At 38.0% G+C, this 26,569-nt stretch overlaps 1 protein-coding gene across 8 annotated transcripts in view; it reads left to right on the top strand.

The window, feature by feature from the left end:
• Window positions 1-26,569, top strand: part of SCEL (sciellin) — a 96,983-nt gene that overhangs the window by 8,919 nt on the left and 61,495 nt on the right. For 4 of the 8 annotated variants that reach the window (XM_083820568.1, XM_083820567.1, XM_083820566.1 and 1 more), the window contains exon 1: window positions 12,232-12,477. The exons of 2 other annotated variants lie outside the window; for them this stretch is intronic. The gene's annotated coding sequence lies outside the window, so the exon portion shown is untranslated. Of the gene's footprint in view, window positions 1-12,228; window positions 12,478-26,569 lie in introns of those variants that run through there. 2 more of the 8 variants (XM_083820572.1, XM_083820570.1) reach the window with 2 other exon arrangements.

The raw sequence follows: 26,569 nt of genomic DNA, 5'->3' as shown, positions 1-26,569 counted from the left end.
CTGCCACAAAGGCAGCAGGTGCTGCGTCAGGTGGCACCAGTGAATCAGGACATAGATTTTTCATTCCTATGTCCGTATTAAAACCCACTTTCAAGATACCTCTGTCAGATCGACCATTTTTTGTGACTCCTGTTGGAACAGAAACTGCTTAAGGGCACTTACATTCCCCAAATAGATCTGTTCTCTGCACTCCAAATTGTCGTCATGAGTTGTTATACGGGTGTGGCATTTTAATCAACACGGAGGTAACGGCTGAAGCAATTTCGTGTTGCAGTAAGAAAAGGTTTAAGATCTCTTATCTTTCATTAGAATCTAGTGTGTTATTTGTTAGTACAAATGCCATTGCAGAACAGGTTGGTGCAGGAAATGAAGAAGCTTCAGTGAAAGTAAATGTAGGATGAAATCAACATTCATTTTAGTTCACTCCCCTTAAAAGGAAAATATCCACATCAGTTTTGGCTCAACAACATGCAAATTTTTTTTTATGTTCTGGGATTTGAATTAACACCTAGCTGAAATAGTTGCTAATATGCTTTAGTGATTCACCGTGTAACAAAACTAAATTTATCTTCTGAGAGAATGAGAGAAACAGTCAAAATATAGCGTTTAATCTATTTTAATGAATTCCTAAAGAAGGGTCAGAGTCTAATATCCTCTTTTGACTTAGTTGTGGTAAGAATGCTAGAGGGAAGGAATTTAAAACTAATGAGTCTAACTATGTTTTTCTTAATTTACAAGTGCCACTGAAATAATCCTTATTTGTTTCAAAGTAATTTTGAAGGGAATGGAAGCAGGTTTGTAACCTGGCCAATTGGATAATCTCAAAAGGTGTAATGATATAAAATTACCACTCCTTCCTTGGAGGAAAAAAAAAAAGCAATTATTACAATTTACCAACCTGACTGTTGGGGATTTCATTTGACTTCTTACTGGAGCTTCAGTCATGGTGAGCCTTTCCAGCAAATTCGAATAATTTAAAAGGGTGTACTTTTGCCACTGAATTTGCTGGTTAACTTTGTCTACAGACTGTAAATCCATTTTAAAGGTTTTAAAAAGTGGTCTTCAGTTTTACAAGAAATAGACTCAATATTCCCTTCTGAGTAAAGAAAATAGGAACTAATACTATTTATACACATATATATATGTTTAGGACTAATTTGCACCTTTTAAAATTAAATCATTTTGCCTTCTTGTTTTTATCTAAGTGATATAGTAGTCTAAGTGATATAGTATATTTGCTCCTTCCATTCTGCTTGATTAGCCCTCAGTACCTAACAACAGTTTGTCTAAAAAGTTGGCCAATCTGGGGGAGTTTACTCTGCATTTTAAATTTCCAACAAAAGCTCATGACTTGGGAAGCCTCTCTTAGCTTGCTGTAATACACACATCTCCCAAAGTAATGGAAAATAGTGAACCAAAATACAAAGTAGCACAAAAAAATCTTGAATCGTGAAAATCTTGAGCACACCTGCAAACACTGTTAAGTAAAAGAATCCATGTATTTTAAATACACAAAATTTTCTGAGGACCCAGTTTCCCTCGTCTCCTCAGAAGAGCAAGCACATCCATTCACTCCACCTGCTTCCATCTCTACTTAAATTAACATCAACCCTTATCCACCCACAGGATATAAGCTGTTTTTTTTCACCTCTTGAAGTCTCCTGGTCCCTCCACAGACGTTATTAATGTTAGGAATCTTACTGATTTCATGCCATTCCTAGCACTGAATGTTAACAGCTTTTCTCTCATCCACATGTGAAACACAAGGGCTACACCTGTACTCATAAATCCTGTAGTCCCAGGGTCTTCTGGCCAGCTGGCATGGACCGATGTTGTTTGTACTATTGAAGTCTCATAAGCAAGCTTGCTACATTCAAGCTGCCTATTGGGAAATGGTCCCTGGCCTTTTCTTACTCTATATCTTTGCTGAGGGTTTGTTTGGGAACTTGTTTGCTGGTCAGGGCCAGAAACATACCAGAGTCTTTTTTAGCAGTTTATCAGTAGAGATAGCAAAGTAGCAGTGTCACAGTCTGTGTGCCAATCTACCAATATAGGCATAACCAGGTGGATTTGTTTTTAAGGACGTCCTTGGATCTCCTTCTGGATCCACAGTCTCCTCTGGACATGGTGGGGGTACCTCCAAGTGGTCATCTCTCCCTACCCAGCTTAGCTAGTGGTAGTACAAGTGAGGAGGGCACCCCTTGCAAAACTCTTCTGGAGTATCCCTGTCCTGTCTTTGGGAAACAGAGAGAATTCTTGGTTTTGCTGTAGAGGAACAGTGGTGCTCCTTTTTCACAGACAGCAGTTTCATTTTCTGCCCTCTCTGGTAAAGCAAAAGTTTCTCAAGGGTCAGAATATTATGGAGGAGCTGTAGGAGAGTGAATCTGAAAATTTTTATTCAACAGGGACAATTGTATTTCTGATAAGTTCATGATTGGAAGATTTGTTTCATCTAACACTTTTTAGAACCTGGAAAAACAGGTACTATTTCCTTAATTACAGAAATAACAGGTTAGCAGTCCAATATTTCCAATCCAGTACAAAGAGGTCCTTAGGAGAGCTGAGATAGCAGTTTCTCAGCCCCATGCAAACTTGACTCTCCTTTGTGATTTTTTTTTCCTGTAAACTTAGAGCCACAAGCACCAAATCATGAAGCTGAAGTGTAGAAATATCACTTTATTGTATTAAGGAATAACTTGCATAATACCAAGCTTCCAAGATTTTTCTTTCTAATTTTATCATGGCCTTTATTTTTAATTCCTTTCTTTTTTTTTTTTTTTTTTTTTTTGTCACACAGTAAGAAGGGCAGAGTCACATTCTTGCATCTTGTGATTAGGTATGTAAGTCAGCCGAGTCCTAGTGTGAAAAAAGAAAACAAAGCATTTCTAGTTCACTCCAAACACTTCTTTTAACTGTAGCTCCTTTAATTCATTATGGGCCTACCAGATTTGAGGCAACAGAATAAACAGACTTTCAGAGATGCTGTTAGCTCCAAGTATGGTCCTTTTTCACTGAGGCAATTTTTAGTTTTATTTGCTACAGATTATTTTATTGTGTTGTTTTTAGGCTGAATTGGAATGTAACATTGTCATGTCAGGTCAAAAGGGAAAATGCCAGTCAGTGTTTCCCTGTGGTTGCACACACGTAACATCATCATCATGTCCTTTCAATGAACTCTGCCATTATTCCTGAGACAGAACTGTTATGTTAGCTTGCATCACTGCAGATATTATCAGTTATAAAAATATGCAGCTTTCTATAAGCCCTGTGTTCAACAGTCAAAGGAAAATACCTACAAACCTTGTCATGAAATATTATCAAGTCTAACTTTCCAGAACTGATTTTTTTTCTCCCTTCCTTCCTCCTTCCCTTCTTTTCTTTCGTCTGTCTGTCCGTCTGTACTCTCATATTGGATTTTTTTTCAGGTGGGAAGAGAGAGTGGTATATAATATAGTTAGTAAGGCCCAGACCTTGGACCAAGTTTATACTAACCTCTGGCAGTGTTTGTATGTGTAACTTGATCAAACAAATCCCCCTTTTCTCTTTTGTTTCTAAAACAGAGATTAACAACTCTTGCCTTTTTTTTTCTTGTAAACTCTTCAGAGTCTCTTTATAAAAAATCTATTATTATATCTGCTAGAATTCCTCCAAGTAGTATTTAGAGGCTTTTAGAGAATGAGAGGAGAGGATTAATTCATTATTTGATTTATTTTGAATCTCAGCCTTTTGAATGACAGAAATGCAATGCCCATTACCTTGGAGATGGACACATCTGCAAATCTGGTAGAGTTAAGTAACAGAGTACTGCTTGCACAAGCTGTAATTTAAAGGTCGAAAAATCTTGCATCATCCCTGAAATATAATACCACAGATGCTCTGTTTTCTAATGCTGCATTTTAAAAAGCTCTGGGACAACTTCTTAAATAAGTCCTTACACAGTCCTCTTCAGTCCTTTTGAAGAGAAAATATCTAATTCAGTTTATCTCCTTTATTTTGATAGGAAATTATTTTGAATAAAGGTAAATTAAAAACTAAGCAGGTATAGTTGAGTAAATAGCCCTGTATACGTATTATCTCAGGTTCTAGAAGCAATAGATCTGTATTAGCATGGCAATGGCCCAAACTATTCATACCTCTGAGGAAGAGCTACTTACCATAGGCATAGTGCTACACTGATATTGTTACATAGCTTTCAGCCTAAATTGAGCCAAAATATCTTTACACAGTAATGTATTTCAGATATAGACATACCTAGATACACCCAGCCAGATAGAAACTAATTGTTTATCTCCAAAAGGGCATTTACACCGTGACATTGGTTATTCTCTGTGTTTATCCCAGGTTCCAGCTCCCAGTGCTGCAGACAAGTTAGTTGAGTCTGATCCGGAGCAGAGTAGTTCCTTTGGAGGGTGAGAGGGATACAGCTGGGAACTTGTTTATGCTGGAGTCTGTGTTATATCAAATGAGCATGGGGCCATCTATACCTCCTGCCATGGAAGCCAGGGGCCCTCACGCTTTGGTGGGGGTGAGAAAAGCAGATAAACCATGTCCACACAGCTTTACAAAAAAAGTTGTCCTTGATTTGGAAGGTTCCTGGCTCAGATGCTGGTTTCTCCATGGCTTGGCCATTTTTGTTTTCTTTCCTCAGCTTAACAATCCATGTAGGTACCAAATCAAGGTGTGTGGTTACAAACACAATGACTGCTGAGAAACTTGCAGAAGAAATGCAAATAACTTTAATTTGGGTGACAGAAGGCTAGGCCTCTGCCTTCTGAGATTTAGCTTAAAACTGGAAATCAGCTTCTCCTTTGCTACATTTTGCAGTGAAGTCATAATTATGTGTTTGGCGTTAGTCTGTTGCCATGGATCGTAGGAATCAGGGGAGGCCATGATGACGTTGAAAGGTCACTTCAATCCCTAATGGCTATGGTTCTGGGAATGACTAATGGCATTGTGCTGGTACAAATGTAGTGCAAGAATGGTATGATGAGCAGTGACTGACTTGCGTTTAAGCATAAATATCTCCAAGATTTAAAAGAAAGGATGATAAAAGCATATTAAAAAGGTTTATTTTTAAATTCTCCTTTATTTTTTTCTTTCTGTCCTTCTCCCCTTTTAAAATTGGTGTACGTTCATTCTGTTCTTTTCTGAGTGAGATTGTATGGTCATTGGATGAGGTCATTTCTCTTATACAAATTATAACTTAACAAAGTGGATGTATCAATAGATGTTATTTCTCACATAAATTTATGATCATATTTAAACTGTCATCCTTAGATAATGCTTTACAGGGGAAAGAGTTTGACTAATAACCATCATTATTTTTGTTTTCCTATAAATATTTTAGGACTGTCTTTAAGATGTGACCCTTCTTGTCTCATCATAGGAAATAAAGTATATTGTTTATTTTCCAAAGCACATGTTTGAAGTGTTTATCTGAATCCACGGAGTTTGTGCTTGGTTTGGGACAGTTGGGTTTGATCTGGCAGAACAGCATGACTGAGTCATTCTGAATTAATATAGCCCTAATGGTTATGTCAGAAATGTTTTAGGGGATGGGAAGGAGACAGAGCACAGATTTCTACTACAGCAGAAAAATGGTAAAACAAAAGGAAGCAAGGAGTATGCCAATAGTGAAAGCTGTCTTGTAGAATTTCTGTGCAGCTCTGGTTAAAACCTTTTGTTTACTTAGTGAATTTGACAGGAAATTAAAAAAAAAAAAAGGCTTCCCAACATTACTTTCTCTTTTCTGTTTCTTTATATCATTTCCTTCCTTCCTTCCTTCCTTCCTTCCTTCCTTCCTTCCTTCCTTCCTTCCTTCCTTCCTTCCTTCCTTCCTTCCTTCCCTCCCTCCCTCCCTCCCTCCCTCCTTCCCTCCTTCCCTCTTTCTTTCCATCTCTTTTTCTCTCTCTCTTCCTCCCTTCCTTCCCTCCATCCCTTCTCAAATTTTAAAAGTGAATCCATTCTATAGTCTGTTTTTTTATTAAATGGACTATTTTAACTGTAATTTTTTAGCTGTACCCATTTTCTAGTTGTGAAATGTTTATTAATTGATCAGTATTACCACATATGTGTTGTTTTATATTTCACTTTGTCATTTAGAGGAGTTCATTTCACATTTTGCATTCTTGAGAACTGTTTGTAGAAGGTTTCCTTTGTTTGCAAATAGACATCTAGACCAAGCTACTACTCACTGCAACTGTGAAATAGTGGTATCTCCATCTCTGTTTGAACAATACACGCAGCTTCATGACAGGTCTGAACTGCTCTTTGTTTTAATGCCCTCTGTCAGTTGTGACATTTAACATTCACAATTCCCACAGCCGGTATTCCGGATGAAAATTTCCTCTTGCCCCTCAAACACTGTTTCCCAGAAGTATAACTGGAAGATAAATTAAGTGTCCAGAGAAGAGCAAGGCTTAGATTAAAACCTGGATAACCCAGAATGCTCTTCCCACTGCCAATAAAGACTGTGCTTCCAGCAACTGACCCATCCCATAGAAAAGCACTTCATTTGGACAGTATTGCCTGCCAGTCCAAAAGCAACCCAAAAGCTCAAGTGTCTTCAGGTTTTAGCTTGTGCTGAAATAATCCAGTCCTGATATGAACCAGTGTCAGTGTGCTTGCCAGCCTGTGCTGACTACAATACCTTTGGCCATAGTTTGGCACGTGACCCTTGGATACATCAACACAGCTGAAAGGAGAGAGAAAGGGGCGAATGTTTGAGCCCACAGGCTGGCTTATGTCTGCACTCCCTGTGGCTCATCCCTTCTCTAACAGACCTGTCTTGGAGACAGTTGTTGTGGTCCACAGCGGAGCCACAGAGAGAAGAAAAGTTGGGTAATATGAGTGGTGGAGGATCCTGAGCTCACAGACTACCCTTATTTATTTAGCAGTGTGTTAAAGACCCTTTGGGACTAAATCAGTGACTGGTCTTGAGCTGGTAAGAAAATCAACAATGAATAAATGAAACCCAAATCCACATTGATGAAAAACCCTCCCAAAATGACGACAGAATGTCCTGGTCAGTATATTACTCTAAAGCTGTCCTTTGGCAACAAAGGAGATTTTGCATTGTGCTAGCAGCTTTAATGGGAATTTCTTCCTGAAGGCTAGGGAAAGGGTGACGTTGCCCGTATTTCCCCAGTTCTGCTAGCAGAGAGGACTCTTCACTCTTTTCCACATCCCCTGTCATTAGCAAGTCATTTCCTGCCCTCTATGGGCTCTGCCTCCCGAGAAGCATCTTAGGTATGCCATGGTGTTTCCTCCTGTCCATTCTCACAGCTTTTTCTTCTTTGAAAAGCAGTGAAATCCTTTTGCTTCTAAAGAAAGACTGCAAGTTACCTGAGGCTGTTGCTCAAAAATTCAGTAAATAATCAAACATTAAGTTGCCTTTTGTGTTGCACTTCATAGTTAGGGGACTTGCCTAGGTGACAATGGAAAATCAGGATAAAAATCTCTAACTTCCCCTGCTTAATCCTTTGCATTAATCACACATCTCCACTCCTCTTTGTGTGTACATTGCCGTTCTCAGAGGCAGCTGCGCTGTGCCATCAGCAGGAGAGTAAACAAAGGAAAAGAAAATCCCTGCGTAAATCTCAAGTGCAGAGATATTTTTTTTCTCCAATATTAAGATATCTTCTGATGTTGCACAACTGCAGCATTGGAGCATGTCTTGTGCCTTGGCACATGCTGCAGATGATCAAAGCAGCAGCATTTGTTAGTTTAAAACAGTATAAAAAATAAAGGGTGGCAGAACATCCAGGGTTGAATATAGCACCACAAAATAATGATGAAACAGAGGATTCAAACTTTATAAAGTGCTTTTTCAGCAGTTCACCAATGCACAGAATAACATTGTCAGGTAGATCAGGTGACTAGTTCTGAAATAATTTATTCAACAGATATTCTCCCCATTTTCATTCTCCCAGAAATTACTTATATAGATTTTGTACATGTAGATTTTTTTTCAGTATCCACTTCTCAATTCCATAGATAACCGTCAACATAATGTTGTCTTCCACGACATTGAGAAACACACTTTTCCCCAACATTTTTCTTTGCTTGCTGAGCAAATTTAAACTGCATTATTAAATGAATAGTGATCAATCCTATGCAATCTGTTCATTAGGAACTATTTCTCAAAATACAACAGATTCTATTTGCAACATTTCTTTGTTTATACAAAAATAATATTGAAATGAATAATAACTTTTTCATAGTATTTCTATGAATGATTGCTTCATTCCATACCATCAAACAGTACAGAGAAGGCAAATATTCTCCATTCAGAACAAATCTTTGCAATACATAGTTTTAGGCACCTGGTTCTTTTCAGGAACATGAGGTCTAAAGTATTGCTTGTGAGTAATCGTCAGTATCAGTAATCTTTGCATGATTTATTAATGCCTTGCTAAAAAGCTCTGATGTAACTGTCCAGCGCTGTTTTATTTTTCCTATAGGGAGAAAAAAAATCCCAAGCACGGTCATCATCAGCTGGCTTGTGTCCAATAATTCCAAGCAGCACTATTTAAAATTAAGTTAAACATCCAAGAACTGGGCGTTAACTTCTCTCATATGTCAGAAGAGTAGGTAATAAAATAAAACCAATCAGTCAAACCTAGCACTCCTTTCCTCTGTAATAGTGGGAGGAGAGGGTGAGATCACCAATTGTGCAAAGCTTAAGTGACCAGCTGACTTCTTTGTCTGCCAGCCTGCATGCTCTCCACTAGCAAAGCAAGCTAGGAAACATTTCTCCCCGGTACTTTGTGAATAAGCAGCTTTCACATATAGCCCCATCTGCACTATGAGCCTATGTGATATGGCGAGAGTCGTCCTGAAGACAGTGTATGCCTCCACAAATTGTGTTCCTTCTTACATCACACCTGTGAAAAGAGACACCTTAGTTTATGAGTGATGCATAGCTTTAATTCTCATGGTTGTGAATAAGAGCAAGGCACCTGAGAACACAAAGTAATTCCTCTGTCTTACCTTCTGTTTTAGCTCCTGGGACTGGCTTTGTTCATAGCAGATATTATGAGAATTTCTCACCATCTTTAAGACTGTCACTTGACCTTTTTGGCTTGGAATGGTGTATGATGTGTTGTCTCAATTCTGAAGAATGGATGCAGGCAGTTAGGGGCTGAGCTACCTTGTATGGAAGAAATAGTCTCTGCTGTTGAAGTCAAATTTTCCTTCTGCTTAATGTATTAAAGGACCACATGACCTTCCTGCGTGGTAATGGGCTGCTTTCATTTGTGAGTTCTCTATTTGAGAACAAAAGCAGTCTATTTCAATTTATATATAGTACATATACACATATACAGTACATATATAGTACATATACATAGCATGCCTATGATTTGTGTTCAGTCTTCTGGAGATTTGTAGGAGATTTTGTACTGTAGGTTAACACAAAACTGTGAACTGAACTCATTCTTAAGATACAGCTCATGTGCTTCTGTATATTGCATGTAGGAAGACGACTTTGTTTTTCACGTGCCAAATAGACTTATATTTAAAACTCAGGTATAAGAGGATGTTATCTGTCAAAATCCAACTTGTTTTTTCGCTGTTGTTTCATAAAATGAAGGAGAAGTTGTGCCTTCTTGTAACTGTTGTGATTTTTCAGTATATTGAAGAAAAAAAAGTGGGCAAGAGTTCAACAGTTCCCTTCATTCCTGCTGGAAAGAAAAGTATTTTTCAGCATGTCCAGTTAGAAACTGCAGCAGACAGGGATGAATGAGAGGAGGGGCTTAATACACTGTAGTTATTCTGAATTAAGATTAAAATGCTGCTTGATAGCTCCTGGCTTTTTTTAGTAGCAATTATTCTGAGTGCATGATAATACTTGTTAGTGACTGCACCTGCTTTAAGCTCTCCACTCCTTGATATGTTCTTGAACTTCTGCCATTTTGCAAGGGGCACTGAATCGAAGGTTTTGATGGGTTGGGGGGCACTGACATTATAAAATTAGCATGTCCTGAATTACTACTCAAGAATCAGTCTTGCAGGCAGTGTACATTTTGTGGAATTGCATTCATGGTTAACTGATATTAAATTACACTGTTGTCTTATTAAAATGCTGTTAAAACTTCTACTTAATCAATGATCATGATTTTATTCAGCTATGTTAAAATTGTAACATATTGTTAGTTATGAATTATTTTGATAGAAAATTCCTGTGTCAACCTAATATATCAATGTCTAAGTGCCAGTACTCTCCACTGAGTACTGGCAGATACTGGGTTATTTGTTTGTGTACTACCATTATAATTTATGCTATCCATGATACACTTATAAAAATACCACTCAGTCCATCAGTCTGAATAAATAGCTTAAAAGAGATTTGATGTACAGACTGAATTAAACACAACTGGTTAGTATGTTCAGGCATGAGTGCATCTATATATACAGAGCTCATAATAAATTACTTTCAGTACCTTTCAGTTACAAAGATGAAGACCAGCATCCAGAAGCTCAGCAAACAACACAGATAAACTATTTTTGGCTTTAGATAAGGCTTTTACTTCTAAAAGTATTCTACAGGCAGCAGTTCTGCATCTAAGACGTTTATGTTTTAATCAAGGACTGTCAAACTTTGTGATAACCAAGGGAGAGATTACTTTATTGCTGTTTACTCAAGGATCAGATGGCAAATAAATTTTACAGTTTTAAAGGATGATGGAAGATGATCTGAGGACCATGTGAGAATTCCTCCATGGCCTGCCACTTTGATGGCCTAATTTGAGTAATGAGCAAATTTTACTATGCCCTGCATACAAATTCCACAAATAACTGTGTTACAGATGTAGCATTGCTGCAAAGATCCAGTTTTCTATTACCTTTGATAAAGCAGAATCTCTACTGCAGTGTGATAAAGTAAAATATTACCCACATCATGTGAAAAAACATTATCTATAAACAAAATTCAAGGCAGTTCAATGGCCTTGACTCTACAGGATGTCATGGTAAAGATCAAAGTGTTCTCTTTCATGATAATAATTTATGATTGTGCAGTATCATAGGGACAAAAAGCAGATTCATTAGTGGATGAGTAGAGTAGGTGATATAAGTAAACACTCCAGAACAAATCCTGACTTCAATGAAGTAATTCTTATTTGTCTAATTTCATATCTTCATTTATCCTTGAATTTTCTTAACAAACATTTTGCAGACTGTATTTTATTTGTTTATTTATTTGTTTAGTTTACTTTATTGAAGATAGCAGGAGTCTGCAAAGAACATGGTTATGTCTTTCTCTTTCTATGTACAGTTTATTTCTATGCCTTTGAAACACAGATTTCTGAAGTCCTCTGTTGCAAAAGCACAGCTCTACCTTGCCTGTTTGATATATTCCTTCAACAGTTTTTATACACAGTTCTTGTTTTAGAGTGGCATTTAGTAGCTTTTTTGAATGAACACAGATTCCTGCTGGTCACCTGCTTAAAACAATGTCTGTCTGCAAAGATACTTTACAGTGCCAAGACTTGTGTAACATGAGATATTAACCTGGGAAAGTAAATTGTTATTCCCACAGTATGTAACATAGAGACGTGCTCTAAAGAGCTCAGCTGAATGGCTGTTGCTTCACTGCAACTTTTCTCCTGGAAAAAAAAAAAATTATGGAAAGATTTTAGATTACACTATTAGCTGGAATTTATTTTGACCAAAACAAACTTGAATTTAAAGGCAGACTGCTTGAGGAAAGAGTGGAAACAGGCCAGGGAAATTTGTCATGAGCGGTTTTCTGGTAGAAGAAGCTGGCTGGAAGCAAAGATGGAAGAAGAATGCAAAGAAGGTGCTAGAAGATTAAGACGGAGAGCAAGAAAGTAGGCTCTGTGGGAAGCCTCCCCTCACTGCAGTGCTCTGCAGTGCCTTGTGGCAATGCCATTATTCTGTTGAGATCAATGGGATTTTTGCTCCTGGCTTTTGTGCAGCAAGGATCCCACTCTTGATGCTTATCACTAATACGTGACCTTGCAGGCAAGGAAGTTATTGCAATTTAGAGTGCCTCAAAAAATAACTTGTGTCACATGCCTACTGGGTTCAGTAGGAAGATAGCCTTCATGTGGCAGAAGGGCAGATATATTTATTGCATCTAAAGATCATCCCAGTCAGATTTCTGTATCAGATCACTTTGTTTACAGAGCAGGAGGAAAGCTGGGCATGTCTGGATTTATTCCCACATGTTGACTCACAACTATCCTACTCAAAGCCAAAACCACTCCTAGTAACACAGTCACCAGCAGCAACTGCCAACCAGCCAGAGCAGTTAACAGCAGAGACAAACTTTCAATATGCTTTAACCTGAAACTTGAATCTTGGTGGAAGAGGGATTTGAGCTATAGGAAGTAGTAACTGGAGGCATATTAAGGGACATCTCATCAGTGATCAATAGACCCACGGCTTTATAAACAGTGGAAATTCTTGCATCTGGAAAAGTCTTTCTAGCTACTCTCTTCAGTGCCAAAATTGGTAAGTCAATGTTATAGCGTTAAGCTTGCCTGGGGAACTTTGAAATGGGGATTAATTTAAAAAACAAACAAACAAACAAGCAAATGCATTTGTGTTTGACACTCAGTGTTTTCCATATAGATTCTTCTAAGTTTACAAGCAGCATTTCCCCTTCCACTCCTGCCGTGTGTAATCTGGGCTCTGATTGTCATGTCAAATTCTTTTTTTTTTTTTTTAAATTCTCTGCCCTAATACTTTACTTCTTTAAGCTGATATCAGGAAATTGATTATTATTTAGATAGACTGTATTAAAATGACCCATTGATATAAAATCCAGTTCACACATACTTAGCAGGGTGGGAATAGTCAGACAAATATAAAAGATGCCAAAGTTTTCTGGTATTGTTTCAAGTGGAGATGATACAGAATGTACACAGAACGTTGTTTCTTAAGGATGTGTTGCCATTCTACATTTAACAATTGCTATATTTTATTTAGGAGTTCATTACCTTTCAGTCATAACTGAAGGATGATTGACACTGTTTTATTTTACTGCAAGGAGATTTCCATGATATTTAACAAGTGTCTCCTCTAAAAGATGACCTTAAGGATAAGGACTGGGATAATCATCCACTGAGGGACAAAGAACTAACTTAGACACTGTTTGTTCTGCAGAATCTTTTTCTTTATAAAAGCTTTGAGGAAATATAGTCTTTCAATGGTAGGTTGAATTCAATGGCAGGTTGAATTCAATGGCAACTATACTGAGTTCCTCAAAACTCTTCCAAACCCAAAGCTTTTACTTCATTGTTATATTTATATCTTGCCCTATCTGTGTCCTTGCACCCATCACATACAAACTTTCTTCAGGAATGATGACAGTAGGCCTTATGCAGCTACTTGATATATGCTCGTTGAGTTTAGCGTAGCATTTGTTCCTATAGAGTTTAGAAAATATATACAAAACCATTTAATCTAAGACTTTGAATAGAAGTACTCAGTAGACAGAGGGTTATATTTACTTGGATCAGGAACAATAGGCTTAGTTATTCACCAAGCTTCAACAGGTTTCAAATTCAGTTAAGATTTTGACTTGCATTCCACCAGTATGAATACTTGCTCTGGTATGTGAGCCAATTGACTAAGTCACCTCAGGCAGTTGAAATCTACTTTAAACAGTCTGTAAAACCAGCCTGTGAGGCTAGCATCTGCCCTCTTATTGTGTGAAAAGATGGACAAAGAGGCAGAACTCGGACTAACATGTAGAATGAAATAGAGCAAGGTACTTGGGATAACCAATGTATTAATTAAAAAATTAGAAAAATTTGGAAGAGGTGAAAATATTGCTGGAAACCTCATGGTTTGTTATGTATTCATACTGGATGCAGGCAGGGTACCATTCACATTTTAAAGAGTATGTTATGAACTATAAATAAAACTAGGGTTGTCCCTTGCTGTTATACCACCTTCTTAACCATTTCAAATTCTGCAAACAGTACTGAAAGGGACGAGGGATCACTAGGCCAGTCTCTTCTGAATTTGTGTAAAACATGGCTGCATCTTTTCAACAGGATGGTCTTATGCTAAGATTGTTTTTTTCCTGGAAAGAAGACGAAAATGCCTGAATGTCAAATCCTGACCAGCACTGCTGTCGTGCAGCTCAGTTCTGCATTGTGGTTTTCAGTGAAATGCTACATCATTCCTCCTTATTTATGGGCTTTTGCTGCAGTTGCATTCTGCATATGGATTTTTCCGGAGCCAAGTTTTCCACAAGCAACAGAATATCTAAAGCCATCAAAAGATGGCTATCATCCAAAACTAAATATCATTTCAGTTCCCTTTCTTGATCTGAGGAAATTTGGAATTATAATAAAGAGGCTCCTAGAACTGTGTTACACAAAAGAGTGAAATGAGGGTGACTCTTTTCTTGCTTTGCTTTTCTTGTTGCATAACCATGAGATGGAATATATATATATATATACATTTCTATTTTCACTATTTATCTATTCATAATCTATGACAAGCAAAGGGCAGCAGACAAAAGCTGCTCATTCTAAGTATACATTCAATCTAAAGTTTTGCAAAACTGAAAAACAATAGAGGAAAAATTTTACATGTTGAATTCGGGTACCAGTTTTCACAGAAATACTTGAAAAACGATCAATACGAATACATCTGAGCATTTTGGGTACACATATCCCAAAATTTAAAGTAAGCCATCAAGGAAAGAAAATCAAATATTCAAGTTTAAGAAGTCTAGGGAGATTATTTCCTCTTCTTCTTGTGCCCAAGTAGTGAGAATCACAGAGGTCTCCGGTGCAATTAAGCAGGTTTAAGCTGCCATTTCTGGCTTCTGGGATTTCAGTCATGTGTGTTGGAGAAAGCTCTTCCATTTGCTGTGCTGAAGATTATTTGATAACAGATCTTATTTTTATTACTTTGTTTCCACCTAGTGTTCAAACTGCAAATTACACTAAATTGTAAGTATGTTCTAGAATCGGTACCTGTAGATCAGCATTGGGCTCTGCTAGGAAGGATTTGCATGTGAAATGTAGCAGGAGGCTTAAGGACAGATAAAAAGCATGTATAGACAGTGATGTTTTAAATTCTGTTATGTTTTAAGACAAAATAAATTTGGCCTTGGTCTTATACATTTTAATATGTTATATATGCTTACAAAAAGTAAGAGTAATGGTATTGCTAATGTCAAACAGCACTTCATACAACACAAATATGGCAACAGCTTTGATAACTATATGATGTTTTGTATTTATGCTTTTCTTATGAAAAACTAGATACAACAATTCTGTTTATTTGCCTACTCTTGTAACTAGAGCAAAATAGCTAAATGACCTAACTGCACCATATACACCATCTGAAAAAATACAGGATTGTTATTTATCCAAGCTTCTGATGTCTGATGTGTAGGGGGACAGAATGTCTTGTCTTGTTGTCTTGAGGATTTGTAATTTGGACATTTTCTTTAGGAAAAATGCTTCAGTTCTTCTTCTTTTTTTTTTTTTTTTTTTTTCCCTTACATTTTCTCTTTAAGCACATGCAAAAGTTAATGTCCAGATTAAGGAACTAACTCATAGTTTCTTGGTCCTTCATTCAGGACAGTGTACTAGCTGTTGTGGTCACCTTCACCTTTTTTATTTATTTATTTATTTATTTATTTATTTATTTATTTATTTATTAAGTGTCCGGCACCGGTTACTGCATTAGGCAACCTCTAACAACGTGTACTGCATTCAACTCCTTTCAGGCCTTCATCTGAGGAAGTATCTCCTCTAAATGAGGAGACACTTGTCACCCATTTGAGGTGTGGCTTGGACACCAAGGTGCTTGCTCCAAACCAGGCAGATAGCTACGCAGAGGTATATGTGTATGTGGCTGGAGAAGTCTGAATAAAAGGGAATTTACATTTGGCAAGAGATAAGCAAGTGGCTGGCTAATGTTTCCAGAGTTACAACTTTGTATTTAAATTTCATTTTCCTAACCAATCTTTTTCCTTGATTTGTAAAGTGGTGTATTAATATCATAGATGTGTAAGACAAACAGTCCTTTCTGTTGAAATGTGTTTTTGTTTTGATTTACAGACTGCTTATAGTGACAGTAAAAGACCAATTATTTTAACATTTCTAAAGACTAAGTGCATATGGGTCTACAGGTCAGCAGTTGTCTATCAGAACCCACTTGTTAAAATATTGGATTATTTCTACAACTGTGAGCATTACTGTCTGAACTTGGAGCTACAGAATGGTTCAAGCCTAGATCAGTTGCTATTACCCAACCTTCCTGCTTGAGTAGTAAACCCAAATTTTATTTATATTTTTGTTGTTGTTGTTGTTTTTGTTTTTTCTTATTTGTGAAATAATCTTAACTGAATTGAGCTTTTAATGGAGACTCTATGGGGAGGGTTAGGAAAGAAAGAGCACTATTTTATGATATTCTCTGTTGCTACCTGAAAGCCCTATCCCTGACAGAGAGATTCCTGCATTGAAGTGTAGATTTGCTTGGTCTGAGTCCCAAAATCATCTGGCAGGACCTGTAAACTAGGGAAGGCATCACTGTAGGTGTAGCTCTACACTACAGAAAGCAGCCTCCGAAGGGGTAGGGTCTATACGTGGGGTCTATGGGGAAGATGCACCCATCTTGGAACAGCTGCTCTTGTTTTGGATCATGGTAAGCTGAGGGGCTATTTTATTCTGCATAGTTACCTGATCATATGAAGACAATCTCAGCTTTTATGGTACTTTAAGCAGAGTGGGACTGGGACGGTGTCCTTCCAAGGGGATGGAAGGCAGGACTTTGCTACAGGAGAAAAAACATACTGACAGTATCTAAAGCCAACAATAAACTAGTGCAAGCAGAGTAAATTATTTTTGACAGTATGAGAAACCTCAAGATTACCTGATATAATTAAAATCAGTACATTCACCTCTAAGTAATCATTTGTAATAATAGGTGTCATATTTCTTACCCTGTCATCCTTTAAGGAACTGCTCTTGGCAAAATAAATAGATTTCCTTGGAAGACTGCATTTATGCAAATAGATTATGATTAAACTAAATTAGCATTATGTATTCTCTTCAGCCTTGTATATACAATCCTGTCCTGGGATCTTTGGGCTAATGAGTATGTGGATGAAAATGTTTTATGAGAGATACTGTGGAAAACTAAATAAATTATTAGAGCTTAAAGTGAGGAGGAAGGTGAGTTTGATTTTTGCAACATTTTTATGCTGGTACTATATTTTGAATCACTCTTTTCTATTAGGAAGGCTAGAAGAAAGAAGGACACCTTTGACTAATGTTCTTTTTTGATGCTTTCCTTTACAGAGGAATGGCCACACTAGGTTAGACGTAAAGAACCATTCAGGCAAGGAACTTGTTTCTGACAGAGCTCAGTCAGATGCCTCAGAGGAATGATCTGCAGTGCAAGGATCTGCAGTCAGACTTAAGGGCAGACAGCTCACCCTCTAGCATGAAGATAACAAAGCTGTTCATCTACCTTGAACAGTCTTGTGATACCAGAAATAATGAATTAACAGTTCACAAATTTTCTATCTATTGTACTGAGTGTGAAATACAGCAGAAGCTCCCAAGCCTTATCCTTGCTTGAAGCCTGGATGTAGCAAATATAAGAGTTGCCATAACCTGGAGGCACCACGGAGGGCTGGGAGGCAGGGGCAGCAATAGCTGTGGGCAGAGCAGCCCAAGACCCGTAAGAATTCACACCTGCACATGCCTAAGCAAGTGGACTGAAAAATCCTATCTGCTGATAGAGATAAACGTTTTAAAAGGGAGTAATCTAACCCCTTGTGTTTGGTGCTGTTTTGTGAGGATTTCAGAACTTCCATGTGTCCCAAGTTTTATGGGGAGAACTTCTGGAGGGCTCAGCAAGAACATCAGAGCCGTTTGGGGAAAGTCAGACATAGCCACAGCATTCAGGGAGGCGTCTGCCACTTACACTGGCATGCAAAGCTCTGAGTCAGCTTTGTATGGAGTCAGAGACCATAAATGAGGCATGGAAACAGAGACACCCAAACATGGAGCTACTTGAAATTCACTTTTTCTTTGTGTAGACACTTAGGAGTAGTCAATACAAAAACACTGAGGGTGGGGGATTTCTTACATCTCACAGGTACCTTTTCCTGAGGTCTATCCATCTGGGACCAGACACAGATTAGTGTCCACCATTGTTTCTTCAAAGTGCTGACTAAGGACTACTCTACTAAAAACAAACTGAGGAGAAAGTAATACAAGGGACACACAGCCACCTTGTTTTCTCTGTATGAGCAGAACTCCTGTTATTATGGCATAATGCTCATGACAACTATAGAGAAAGCTTGTCATCTGGAACATTAATTTTGTACAGGATTATGTTTAAGTTCAGTAAACTAATATATATATATATTACAACTGTGAAATATAGTGTGGAATTAAAATATATAAATTTATTGTTAAAGTTTCCCTCATCTGTGCACTATCTATGATGTCTGCTTCTAATATATACTTGTCTATTTGCCTGAATGCATATTCTGTACCTTGTTGAATAAATCAAAGTTGTTATGTATTTTAGCTTTCATAGTTCTACTGCTTATGAGATATTGTGCCTGTGCATTCAGATTAGCTTGGATGTTCATCACAGATCAACATCTATAGTACTTACACAAAACTGCAAGTGACTAAATACTATTTGGCTCAGAGTGGAGCATCACAATATAATATGCCTTCTTATGATGTTCATCTCTTTTTCTCATAACAGAAATTTATATCTGTGTTTAAGCAGCCTCTTGTACATGAATTTCACTTTTTGAGCTTGTACTATAGTTTCTTTTTGCAAACTTCTTAATAGTCACCTCTGTTGCAACAGAAGAATGAAAATAAATCAGTACATTTTCATAATTAATTAATTAATTATAAGGCAAAAGAGGAGATAGTTTACATTTCATTGACTTTATAATAATAGAGTTGCAAATGTACATGTGATTACTTCCTTCCGTCTTGTTCATTATTACATGAAGAGCTCGGGGAAGCCCTTAATCTTTTTCACCAACCATGGTTGTCAGAGATAGGATGTGGCAAGGATGGGAGGAAAAAAAAGGAAGGAAACAGGTTAGCACTGTCCGATGGAAAGATGCACATAATTACAGACAAAGTGTAGACTGCTTTTCAAAGTTATTAATTCTAACTTCATCTTCCCTTTAGGGAAGTAGCCATTTATACAGTGTACATACAGCTTAGGAAATTGACACTCATAAGAGGAAGGAAAGCCTATGCTTTAGATGGTTGAGTCTAACCTAATCAAGTCACTGGTGGTGTATCCCAGGGCTTAACACTGGGCCAATACTGTTTAGCATCTTTGTTAAAGATCTGGACAAAGGAACAGAGTGCTCTCCCAGCAAGTTTGCAGATGGTGCAAACTGGGTAGGCTGGCTGATGTGCCAGTTGGTTGTGGACCCTGACAAGCTGGAGGATGAGACAGAGGGGAATCTCATGAAGTTCAGCTTCATGGGGTAAAAGCATGGGTAACATGGGTAAAGGCAAAATCCTATGTCCTGGGAGGATTAACCCCAGGCACCAGTACATGCTGGGGGCCAGCTGGGAAAGCGGCTTTGCTGAGAAGGTCCTTGGAGTGGAAATTGTCCAGGAGCTGGAAAACGAGATGACCGTGAGCCAGCAATGCACCCTCATGGCACAGGGCCAGCAGTATCCTGGGCAGGTTGAGGGAAGTGATCATGCATCCCTACTTTGCACTGGTGAGGCTGCATCTGGAGTACCATGTCCAGGTCTGGGCTCCTCAGTACAAGAATGATAGGCACTTACCAGAGCAAGTCCAGCACAGGACCACAGAGGTGATTAAGTGCTGGGAACATCTCTCATATGAGGAAAAGTGGAGAGAGCTGGGACTGTTCTGCCTGGAGAAGGCTTGGGGGATCTCATCAGTGTGAATAAATACCTACTGAGAGGGAATCAAGAAAGGGAAGCCAGACTCTTCTCGTTAGTACCTGCTGACAGGATAAGAGGCAATGGGAAGTAACTGAAAATCTTGAAATTCCATCTGAACACAAGAAAATACTTTTTTTACTGTGTGGTGTAGTCAAGCACAGGAAAGCTTGTCTGGAGAGGCTGTGGAGTTTCCATCTTCAGTGGTATTCAAAACTTGACCAGACCACCATCCTGGGCAACATGCTCTAGCTGATCGTGCTTAAGCAGGGGTGTTGGACTACATGAGATTAAGAGGTCCCTTCCAACCTCAACAATTCTGTGATTCTGTGAATTGATCCTATTATTTGATTAAAGTCTGCCTGCAAGTGTAGTAGTGTAAAAATGTAGGAAAGTATTTCTTTTGTCTTTTGAGTTGTTGACCAATTTAGTGGTCAGTTGACTTCCTTAATGCCTAAAGTGATAATGGTTCCTATCACTCAAATCCCATCCTCAAGTTTTGTCCTTCCCATTAGTGCTTGGAAGATATCAAAGATCACTAATTTAGAAACAAATTTTGAGATGAGGAAAAGTCTTTCCGTATGGAAAATATGATGTACCAATAATATTTGGCAAATGCTTATGTTTTTAATAGCTTTTCCCATATGTATACATGTAGAGATATGAGCAAGGTGTGATTTGTAGATGAGAGGAAAGCTAGCACAGTACTTTAAGACTTTAAGAGAATCAGGACATACTCTGAAAGAATGTAGATTGTTCATTCTAAATGTTGTCATGTCCTTTAGGTTGAAATCCTGTGGGAAAGTTGTATTGTAAAAGTCTGTAGCTGCTAGGGCAGGGAAAATACTCTGTACTCTGGAGGAAGAATATGACTAGAAATAACATGGCTGAATTTATGGAGAAGTTAAAATACTAATTTTGAGGTGTGAACTGTCCTTTTGTTTCAATAGTTGCTAAATTAAGGTACTAGCTTTAAAAGATGGTCTCATGGCTGGTGTAAACCTCCTAATAGTACCCTGACAAATTGGTGGCGTTGCCTTACCCAGTATTTTATTTTATTATTATTTTTTGCTATAGGCTTCTTCTGTTCTTTTGATCATGAGACCTGCAGTGAATTGGATCAGTTTGCTGATTTGACTGAGTTGATGTAAGAGACTATTGCACGAACATGGCCAAGGGCAGGACGAGGAAGGCAGAACTGCTCCTCCTGGTGGGAATGTGGTATTAGATCAGTTTAAACTGATAATGAAACCGCGCCCTTGCTGCTAACCACAAAAGCTATTGTCAGCACCCGTTTACTGGATCACCGCACTGTACAGTTAGGTTAGTGACAGAGACACTGATTCATGGCAATCTCTGGGGTGTTCCCTGAACAGATAGTCACTGCAGTTACACCTCTGAACATTTAGGAGGCTGAACTCACAAAACCCTTAGAAAAATTATATTAAGAGGCTATCACTGAACTTGGCCTTCTGCGCAAACCTCCGCAGGCTGTTTATTTGTGGTATTGTCTTCATATCTCTCAGCTCTCATGTTTTCAGCTAAGCAACCATTCTTCCTCATCCTGTGCATGTGCCTTTAATTGCTCCTTCTGCAGCATAATTCTGATGCTACTCTGTCCCGACCACAGGCCATGTGGAAAGAATTGCTAACATGCCACACATTTTTCATGACATAGTTCTCATGCAATATCACTGCTCATCCTTTCTCTTCATCTGATCACAGATTTCCTAGAATTTAAAATTCCTGTAGAAAGCTTTTTTTGATTTGTTTTTTGTTTGTTTGTTTTATATAAACACCTCTATCCACCTTGCTTAAAAATGGTAGGAGATATATATCTTCTGTATATACAAGACTCCAGTTCTCAAACCCTTTCATAAGCACAGCTCTGTATGATTTGCATTGTCAGTATATGAGATCAGACAGATCTTGGCCTTCCTTTTCTGCTTGCTTCCATTTTCTCTTTGACATTGCCCTCCTTCCTAATTATTTCAACTCTTCTTCAGCTACTTTGCTACCTACTTTCAAATTTCTTTTTCCATTTACTCTCCTTCTTCCAAACATTGGCACTTACAAGTCATGTCCCCACTCTGCTCTTTTCATGAATTAAGTTTTGGTCTGACTAACAATGATCTTTGTGTGTGTCATGGTGCTCACCTATTACCTTTGGAAGGGCAAATTTAAAACATGTATTTTCTCAAATAACTAAGTACTGGAATTTTAGTTCTAAATGTTTTGATTATATAGAACAAGATAGCACCTCAAGTAATATAGTATAATGTAATGGAAAACATCCAAATTTTAACATATTTATCAGCCTAGGGGGAAAAAAAAAGAAAGAAAAAAAAAAAGAAGAAAAACTGTCTCTGAGAAAGTGAGGTTAAATGCTTCCAAAAAAAACTTCAATGTTATTTACAATAATGGCACGCTGAAATTTGTATACACATTGTGCTCTGCTAATTTTGTTCTCCTGTAGTAAGCAAGCAATTGAAATTGATATTCCTGTCATCTCTTGTGAAAGGAAGAAAGATTGTTCTTATTTTCAATTGAAATTATCTTTAGTTCCAGTAGAGATCTTTACCCAGAAAGAGAAAATAACATTTAATTCTCCAAGGGTCAAAGCCAGTACTATGTGTAAGAAAGATTCAAAATAATGCCCATTCTCTGTGCAAAACATATGGGAAACAAGAGAATCCATGTTCAACAACATGTGATTTTTGAGAAGGTACCTGGGAACTTGAAAACCAGGTTTCATACCCGGGTATTTCAGACACTGAAGTGGTGGCCCCAGTAACACTAGCAAATAACTTCTGTACTGCTCTGAGTAGAGAAATAATTTGATCCAAGTGTTGTTTGTCCTCCCCACAGCTATTTTTACAGAAAACCACAAGATTTTACTGGCTGAGCTTGGTGGCATGCGAATTCTGCTCTCCAAGGAGCGTGAAGACCAGCAGTTTTGGCAGTTTCATTTCCTTACTGATGACAAAAAACGAAAAAAGACAGAGAGAGACCAGTGTGACACATACTGCGACACTGGATTTTGTGGTATCACTTAAACGGAGAGGCAGGGTGCAGCTCAACTGTTTTTAACCACAGAAACAGAAAATGTTATTTGGCAGGAAGGAGGAAGTACACCAAATCTACTATGTCTCAAACCTGACTGTGTCTCTTTAAAATGTTCTTAAACCTGTTTAACACACCCCTACTTTTCACCACTCCCTAGGAACATGCGCCTCATATAGCAACTTGTAAATCAAGAAAAACCAAACCCAGCAATTTATTCTCTAGTATGTGGTGGCTATTCTCACACACCCATGCTGGCTGTATAATTAAGCTACAGCATAGCTCACTGACATGGAGCTTTCTTCTGCAATTTAAAATGGTAAAACCACTATGGGTTTAAAAGTTTAAAATATTCTAGAGCAGAATTGTTTCAAAATAAAAATTGAGAAAAGATGAAGAATTCAAATACTGTCATTTAGGCACAATACTATGGAGGTTCTGCTCACAGGTACGTAGATGATGTCAAATCTTGTTTGTACTGGTTTATCTGCAGCTCAGGACTCTGAACAGAATGAATAAAGTTAACTACAAGACAGCTAAAAATTAAAGTTTTACTTTAAGTATAGCTAGAGGCTTTGAATTCAGAAAGATCTGACATATTCCTTCTAGAAATAGGAATATTCCCTTTGTACCCATGAATGAAAGGGAAGGAATTGCCTAAAAAACTCAATGATTTTTTTGTTCGTTTGTTTTCTCTCCGTCCCCTAATCTGGCATGTCCTCTGTGGGTTAGACTCCAGTGTGCCCATTTTATAGTTTCCTTGCCATGCTTTTTCTGTAAGTGGCCACAGTGTTGCTGGGAAGCTGTTTTCTACAATGCATCACAGGACAAGCAGTTTGCTTGAAGATTAGACAAGTTTTGATTTAGTATAGGTGCTGTTATTTTCCAGGGTGCAGAATGAGATTTGCAACTTGAATTTTGGCCAGAGACAGATAAAAAAAAATCTGAATGCATGTTTCCTTTTGTTTGAAATTTGGCAAGAATCATGGCTTTCTGCAAGAGCAAAAATTTAATTTGAAATCCTGCCATTACATGGGATTCATCTGACATGTCTATGTGTTTACAGTGTAGATGCCTACATCTGACTTGTCATCTTAGGCTCCCTTTCAAGACAGCAGAAAGAAATAGCAACTTCTGGAGCCCAATGCTCTGACCTACTTTAGTCATTTACATTAGAGTGAAATGAATTTCATTAGTGGAGTCTTGGGTGACAAATGTAGAAGTAGGAGTCTGACTTTTGATGTTGCCTACCTTTTTTTTGTTAAACAAGGCCTGCGATGGAAAGTCTTGCCCAGCACTGAGGAACTGAGTGTTTGAACATAGCTGTCACCAGGTTGGATTCTCCTTTCATTGAGTAGAATTCAGATTATTTACTTAGGCATTAATTGTCACTTAGTTTTCTCAGGCTAATAGCCTGAAAAATGATCCAGAGCAACCCACACTTGAAATTACTGGGTCCTTCATGGTATGCTACTATAGTACCATGGCAGGATCTGGAAAGTCAGGAACTGATCTGGGACTCCATGATTACATCCAGATAATTATAATAATTCTGTCCAGACTCTTTTCCTTCTAATAACACCCAAATTATTTTGGAAACATCCTGTTTTAAAGCCCAGCCTTCTTTCCCTTGCACCTAACAACAACAACAACAAACAAATGAAAAACAACAGCAACAAAAATAAATGAAAAAATCTTCAGCCCAACCCTTCACGTACTGAACATTAAAACTCACTTGAAAGACTGTTTCTGTCAACATTCTTTCCAAACTACTTCCAGTTTTTAAAACAATTATTCAAAAAAAATATCATTTACTCAGAATAAGAGGGAAGGAGAAGTTTGTATTTCAAATATATTCTAACAGTCTATTGGCAAGTTTCAAGATATATAAGACAAATATTTTATAAAGGCAAGAAGAGAACTCAATCATTTATTCAACTTCTCAGTTCACTATGACTTACTTGGTATGTGTTGGTTTTGGAAAATTATTTTCCTTTCTTTCACATAGTTTCTTTGTGATTGAAATCTGCACCTGAAATTTATTCCTCGGAATATGCTTAGAAATGCTATTAATCCTTCTACTTCTGTGGACAAGGGAGGACAACAGCTGAATTATTGTTCAGAGAAGCTTGGAGGGGGACAAGGAGGGAAAATGCCACATCTATAATGCCATTTTCTATTTTACTCCTGCAGCTGACCTACATTTCAACACATATCACAAATCTGCCTTGTGATTTTATCTGTCTTTTGAATAGATGAGCAATTTTATTTGACTGCAAAGGTAGTTTTAAGAAAAGGGTCTTAAACATGCACTAGCAAAATGCAGTGCTCTTCATAATCACGTATGTACATACTCTTCCCATTTGCCATGTAACTAGAGAATAACTTCAGTCTGAAGAAACTAAAATAAATTCACTGAATGATTCAGTTAAGTGGCTGAAAGGCAGCCCCTTCACTAGGGAGACTGGCTTATTTTAATACTGAAGCATAAACTTTCAAAAAAAAATCTGGTATCACTTTGATGTGGTTTAACCCGGCAGGCAGCTAAGCACCACACAGCCATTTGCTCATTCCCTGCCTCCCCCCAGTGGGATGGAGGAGATAATCAAAAAAAAAAAGTAAAAACTCGTGGTTGTGATAAAGACAGTTTAATAGGGCAGAGAATGAAGGGATAATAATAACAACAACAACAACAATAATAATAAATAATATACAAAGCAAGTGATGCACAATGCAATTGCTCACCACCCACTGATTGATGTCCAGCCAGACCCGCAACAGTGGCTGCCACCCCAACCAACTCCCTCCACCTTTATAGCTGAGCATGCTGCCATGTGGTATGGGACATCCCTTTGGCCAGTTTGGGCCAGCTGTCCTGATTCTGTCCCCTCCCAGCTCTTGGTGCACCCCCAGCCTCCTCGCTGGCAGGGCAACGAGAAGCTGGAAAGTCCCTGACTCTGTGTAAGTACTACTCTGCAACAACTAACCAATTCATGTGCTATCAGCATTATTCTCATCCTAAATCCAAAGCACAGCAACATGCCAGCTACTAGGAAGAAAATTAACTCTATCCCAGATGAAACCAGGACACAACTTAATCATATTGCTATTTGTTTACATCAGCATCAAAGAATTAGGAACAATTTAATACAATTTTAGTTATGTACATTATAAAAATTTTGACCATAGGGGTAAACCATTGGAGTGGCAGTCTTTGGTCAGCCCAGAGGTCTACTTAGCCCAATATTCTGTCTCCAACAGTGGCCAAAAGCAGATGCTTAGGGAAGCATGGAAGAACAGGGAAAGTGTACGTACTGATTTCCCTAAGTGCCCTTATAGGCTCTATCAATTTGCATGTTTGAGTCTTAGCCAAATGTGGTTTCTGTTTACTTAGTAACAATCAATGGATTTGTCTTTGACAAGCATATCTCCATTCTTATTCAACTCTTTTACATATGAGTACATACTAATGCATATATGTGTATACGTACATGTACACACTCACAGAGCAACACAGATATACACAGATATATACAGATATATAGGGAATGGGGGAAAAGCTACCCTTCTGTCATTGTCATGTTTGACTTTGATGTGGA

This window comes from Anser anser, assembly GCF_964211835.1.
Source record: "Anser anser genome assembly, chromosome: 1".
In the NCBI taxonomy this organism is placed as follows: Eukaryota; Metazoa; Chordata; class Aves; order Anseriformes; family Anatidae; genus Anser; species Anser anser.
Note: the sequence above shows the minus strand (reverse complement) of the source record. Positions and strands in the feature narration are given on the sequence as shown.